Source organism: Rhamphochromis longiceps, linkage group LG7 (genome assembly GCF_057381845.1).
Source record: "Rhamphochromis longiceps isolate RC_006_pf linkage group LG7, R_longiceps_female_GT1.1, whole genome shotgun sequence".
In the NCBI taxonomy this organism is placed as follows: Eukaryota; Metazoa; Chordata; class Actinopteri; order Cichliformes; family Cichlidae; genus Rhamphochromis; species Rhamphochromis longiceps.
The window spans coordinates 41,654,530-41,660,529 of record NC_140563.1 but is presented as its reverse complement, the minus strand read 5'-3'; positions in this window follow the sequence as shown (position 1 = coordinate 41,660,529).

Genomic DNA, 6,000 nt, shown 5'->3' with positions numbered 1-6,000 from the left:
TACATTATTATATTATTATATGCCGATTATAATACTGTTTTTTAATAAGCAACAGCAGTGGTCAAGGTCAAAGCAAGTTTAAAGCAATCCACAGTAAAATTGTAACTGGTTTGATAAGATGATAATTTTCGGACAAACTGTCTAACACGAAGGGATCTTGATAATTACCGAGATTCAATCTGAGATTGGTGTCCCAGGGGAAAAGTTTAAGTACAGATGGTTCACTGGCTGAATAATCTGTATCAAATTCTTGGCATCACGTCACTCAGACATGCTGTTTGCTTTCATTGTAGCTTAAATCCCCCGCTGCTTCAGATGGAGCAAAGGCGTTACATGGTTGTTACACAAACAAGGAGCGAGACCTTGCAGAGCTGTTACACAAACAACACAGAAAAGGAGCCAAAACTGAATTCTCATGTGTACTGATTCTCTGCAAGGGATCTGAGGACAAGGTGATCAGCACCACGGACAGCAGTCCAGAGGGGGAAGTATGCAGGAAACACTGAAAACTGTACGAAAACACTTGGAAATCCCAGTGAAGTCTAGTGCATGAGTGAAAATGTAGCATTTCATAATTGCATAATAACTGTAATGTTTTTCTTACAGAAAATTCTACTGGACATTTCAACAACATTTGCTTGGCTAGTTTGTTGGTTGGTTTATCTTTTTGGACAGTTGGGCTTTTTTATGGACAGTATAGGAGAAATAAAAGGTTGCATGTATGATGTTGTCGGGTCGGTCCCTTTAATGTTAACATAAAAAAATAAACCGCAGCCATATAGCTTTTGTAAAACCTAATTGATATTCCTAATAATATCACAGCTCCTGGCTGTGAGAGAGATGCCTTTCAGCTTTGTTAAGACGGACTAAGTTTTACTCCATCGTTCTCCTCGTCACTGTGTATAATTATGACACTTCTGATGCGATGAATGCCTATTTTTAGAGCCAGAAGCGATCCTGACAACAATGTCTAAAGGAACTCAGACAGAATCACAGAGAGTGCTTTCAAACTCATCATCATTCAGCTCTCTGAGGAATAAAGCAAATCAGCTCTCATGCACACCCACGTTTACACATTTTCAGGAGGAGGGGAAAAGGAAGGGAATAACAAAGAAACAGATACACTGCGAGACTTCTTTTGAAAAAACTATGCCAATAGCACTGGTTCCAGCATATTCAGGTCTGACAACAAACCTTCACATTTTGACCCACAATGTCGATTTCTATTATATTACATCTTATTTTAAAAGATGTGTGTTTAAAAAAATCCAGGTGAAGTTATTTATTTTCATCCCTGAGGGCTCACTTAACACTCACTTAAATTTTTTTTAATATATTATATATATATATATATATATATATATATATATATATATATATATATATATATATATATATATATATATATATATATATATATATATATATATATATATATATATATATATATATACTCTGCTATGTCTAGGTATCCACAGGAAGCTGCAGCGTGGAGTGGGATCCAGCCCTCGTTATCAGGCTGGTTGATGCAGGCTCCATGCTCCACCAGGAAAGTCACCATGTCGACATTGTCATCTATGCATGTGTGACTCGGCTTTTTAGAAAATAATCATGAGTGGGTTTTAATGTTTGTTGGCGCAAAACACCAGCTACTGGTAGACAGAACAATCATGTGGCGTACAACACTAGAGGCCAACTCCAAGCCCATAGCACAAGTCACCATCAAGTGCGGGATCTACCAAGGAGATGCTCTGTCCCCACTGCTGTTCTGCATAGGCCTGAACCCCCTCAGTGAGATCATTAACAAGACTGGCTACGGATACCGACTACGGAACGGAGCAGTTGTCAGCCACCTCCTGTACATGGATGACATCAAGCTGTATGCCAAGAGTGAACGAGACATCGATTCACTGATCCACACTACCAGGCTATACAGCAATGACATTGGAATGTCGTTCGGACTGGAGAAGTGTAGTCGGATGGTAACAAAGAGAGGGAAGGTAGTCAGAACTGAGGGGATTGAACTACCAGAAGGCAACATAGCAGACATAGAGGACAGTTACAAGTACTTGGGGATCCCACAGGCGAATGGGAACCATGAAGAGGCCGCTAGAAAAGCTGCAACCACCAAGTACCTGCAGAGGGTCAGGCAAGTCCTGAGGAGTCAGCTGAATGGTAAGAACAAGATCCGGGCCATCAACACGTACGCCCTGCCCGTGATCAGGTACCCTGCTGGGGTAATAGGCTGGCCAAAGGAGGAGATAGAAGCCACTGACATAAAGACAAGAAAGCTCCTTACCATGCATGGAGGGTTTCACCCCAAATCCAGCACCCTGAGGCTGTACGCTAAGCGGAAGGAAGGGGGCCGGGGACTGGTGAGTGTCAGCACCACAGTCCAGGATGAGACAACGAACATCCAAGAATACATTGGGAAGATGGCCCCAACTGACTGAGTGCTCAGTGAATACCTCAGGCAGCAGAAACCCAAGAAAGAGGAGGGAGACGAGGAACCATCATGGAAGGACAGGCCCCTGCACGGTATGTACCACCGGCAGATAGAGGAGGTGGCTGATATCCAGAAATCCTACCAGTGGCTGGACAAAGCTGGACTGAAAGACAGCACAGAAGCACTAATCATGGAAGCACAAGAACAAGCTCTGAGCACAAGATCCATAGAGGCTGGGGTCTATCACACCAGGCAAGACCCCAGGTGCAGGCTGTGTAAAGATGCCCCAGAGACAATCCAGCACATAACAGCAGGGTGCAAGATGCTAGCAGGCAAGGCATACATGGAACGCCATAACCAAGTGGCCGGCATAGTGTACAGGAACATCTGTGCCGAGTATAACCTGGAAGTCCCGAGGTCAAAATGGGAGATGCCCCCAAGGGTGGTGGAGAATGACCGAGCTAAGATCCTGTGGGACTTCCAGATACAGACGGACAAAATGGTGGTGGCTAACCAACCGGACATAGTGGTGGTAGACAAACAGAAGAAGACGGCCGTAGTGATCGATGTAGCGGTTCCGAATGACAGCAATATCAGGAAGAAGGAACACGAGAAGCTGGAGAAATACCAAGGGCTCAGAGAAGAGCTCGAGAGGATGTGGAGGGTGAAGGTAATGGTGGTCCCCGTGGTAATCGGAGCACTAGGTGCGGTGACTCCCAAGCTAGGCGAGTGGCTCCAGCAGATCCCGGGAATAACATCGGAGATCTCTGTCCAGAAGAGCGCAGTCCTGGGAACAGCTAAGATACTGCGCAGGACCCTCAAGCTCCCAGGCCTCTGGTAGAGGACCCGAGCTTGATGGATAAACCGCCCGCAGGGGCGTGCTGGGTGTTTTTATATATATATATATATATATATATATATATATATATATATATATATATATATATATATATATATATATATATATATATATATATATATATATATATATATTAAAAGGAATCCTGCTGGTTGCAGATGGGCATAATTAATAATAAAAAAAGGAAATTACTATACAAAAGAGTGAGAAAGGATTCACTAAGGTTTTAAAATTAAAATATTTAATGGCAGTTTAATTCTTTCTCTCTGTGGGTGTCTCTATCTTATTCATACATTCTCTCACTCTCTCTCTCTCTCTCTCTCTCTCTCTCTCTCTCTCTCTCTCTCACACACACACACACACACACATACACAGACACACACACACAGAGAGAGAGAGAGAGAGAGAGAGAGTAGTCATAATCCTTTTAGTATCCACACAGCTGGGACTGTGAACTGCCCAGTCAACACAACTGTCCTTTTAAACCTAACTGAAGAAGTATCAATCATTAAAAAAGCTACAAAACAAAGAGAATGAAAAACAGAGGTATGGAGAACATGTGCCAGAAATGGAGAGACTGAAAAACAAAGAGATTAGTATTGAGAAGGAAAGTGAAGAACAAAAACAGGAAGACAGCAGATGGTGTCAGGAATCATTCTGTGTGTAACGGCTGCCAAAACAAAGCACAGCTTGATATTCCTTAAACTATCTGACTCGACTCTTCTCTGCTTACACCGATCAGCCACAATATTAAAACCAGCACATCCAAGATGGCTCTATCCGCATCTATCCTCTATCTATCTGTTAATGCTCAGGAAAGAAAATTAAAAGAAACTTTGAGCATCTACAATACCACAGCAGCTATCTCCCAAAGGACATTGTTTGACACGATCGAAATCTCCAGAACAGCTCCTATAATACACCTCACGGTGAGAGTGTTTTGCCAACTCCTGCTTGTAAGGTCAAGACTGAGCTTTTGGTCTCAAATTCAAGCTGTGTGTATAAAATGTAACTGTGAAATTTGTCACTCTTTCTGCTATCGCTTTACAACCGACAGTAATAAGCGGCTGTTAATCCGCTCGCTAAAACCTTTAAAGTTTTATCCTTTATCTTGCACTTTTGGCTTTTCATTTCTATTTATTTTGCAGTCGCATGCATAATAATCATTTCAACAGTTCAACTTGACAGAGGAACCACTGCAGAGGATAAGGAATGCGTTCTCTCTCTGTTTTGAAATTCATGAAATGTGTCAGGAGCTAACAATGCACATTTGCATAATTCTCCATTTATGTTTTTCTATCTGCATATTAGATGAGCACAGAACCATCATGACTCCGTATCTGTGTGAATTGTGCCTGTTTGAAGTCTTTGAATCTGAAGAGATGTAAACCAAGAACATCTGCTGTTCTGCAAACCTGTTTATGTAAAAACCTACGTATAGAAAAGAGCCTATGGAGATTGATAATCTTTTCCCCCGTTACATGTTCTAAACATGCGTAGATTCATCAGTCAGTATGTAGATAGCATGTTTCCTCCACCATGACCTACTTTCTGCAATCTGGCCCTTTCCCCCCCCCCAATCTAATCTAAAGCCAATAAACCATGTTGTTATTTTCTCACAGCTCTTGACTTTATTGTACTTTTTTTTCTATGTAATTATCTGCTTTTTCTTTTTTCATTTTACCTTTCCTTTTGCCACTTCCTTTGGTAAGTCATCTACTTCCTGAACTCATGCCAGGATGCTCCCCCTGCTCTTTGAACTCCCAGTGTCATGGTTTATGAACACACACACAACACGCAGAAAATTGCACTGCTCAACCTTGAGTGTCCTTTTTCCACAGGCAACTGCAAGGATGCGACACAGAAAGAGTGCCCGAGGGAGATGGGGGAGGTGCAAATCATCAATTATTTATGGCTGAAATCTAATAAGAGGCCGGGGTTTGGACGGGCAGTGCGTATATTGACAGACAGACAGAAGTCCTATTTGATGCAACTTCACAATAACGCTATCCCCTGAAAAACAAAGAAAAACAAAAGAAGAGAACACTAAAGAAACGATCGTGAGTTTCTCTATTTCTCTTCCATGCTGTTAAACCGCGTTTGGATTTAATAGTGAAACTGAGCTTTAAAAAACTTCGATTTAATCTCGCATTCTCTCCTAATTGATTAAGATCAATATTTTTAATTCCTTCATATCTACTGTGTTCTATATATATCCTTTTATGATATCCTTTCCCACAGTTCAATGTGAAAAAAATATGGTTCGAGTCACTCAAACTGTGTTCAGTTGGTTAGTTCAGATTTCACCACGAGCAGATGTAAGGCCTGAAAGCTGTACACACACATTCATAAACACACACCTGTGATCTGTGTGCACAACACAGGGGGAAAGACTCTGAGACCCACTGTTTGTTTGTTAAGAATTCCACTGTCTGCATTTGCATACTTATTTGATTTGTGGGTTGAGTTGTGCAGCTCCTCATTAAGAATATTTTCATGTCTGCTCATGTGTAAACGTGCTGACAGCTCAAGTGGAGTTCATACAAAGCAAACTAAATGGATCCTTTTTCTCTGAAGCACCAATAAATATTCTTGTAATTGGCTCTCCAAAGAGTATTTTCTTTTTGTTCTGCTGTCCTGTCTCTGTTATTGTATCAGGTTTTAGCTTAATGGTACCGAATTATACGAATATCTA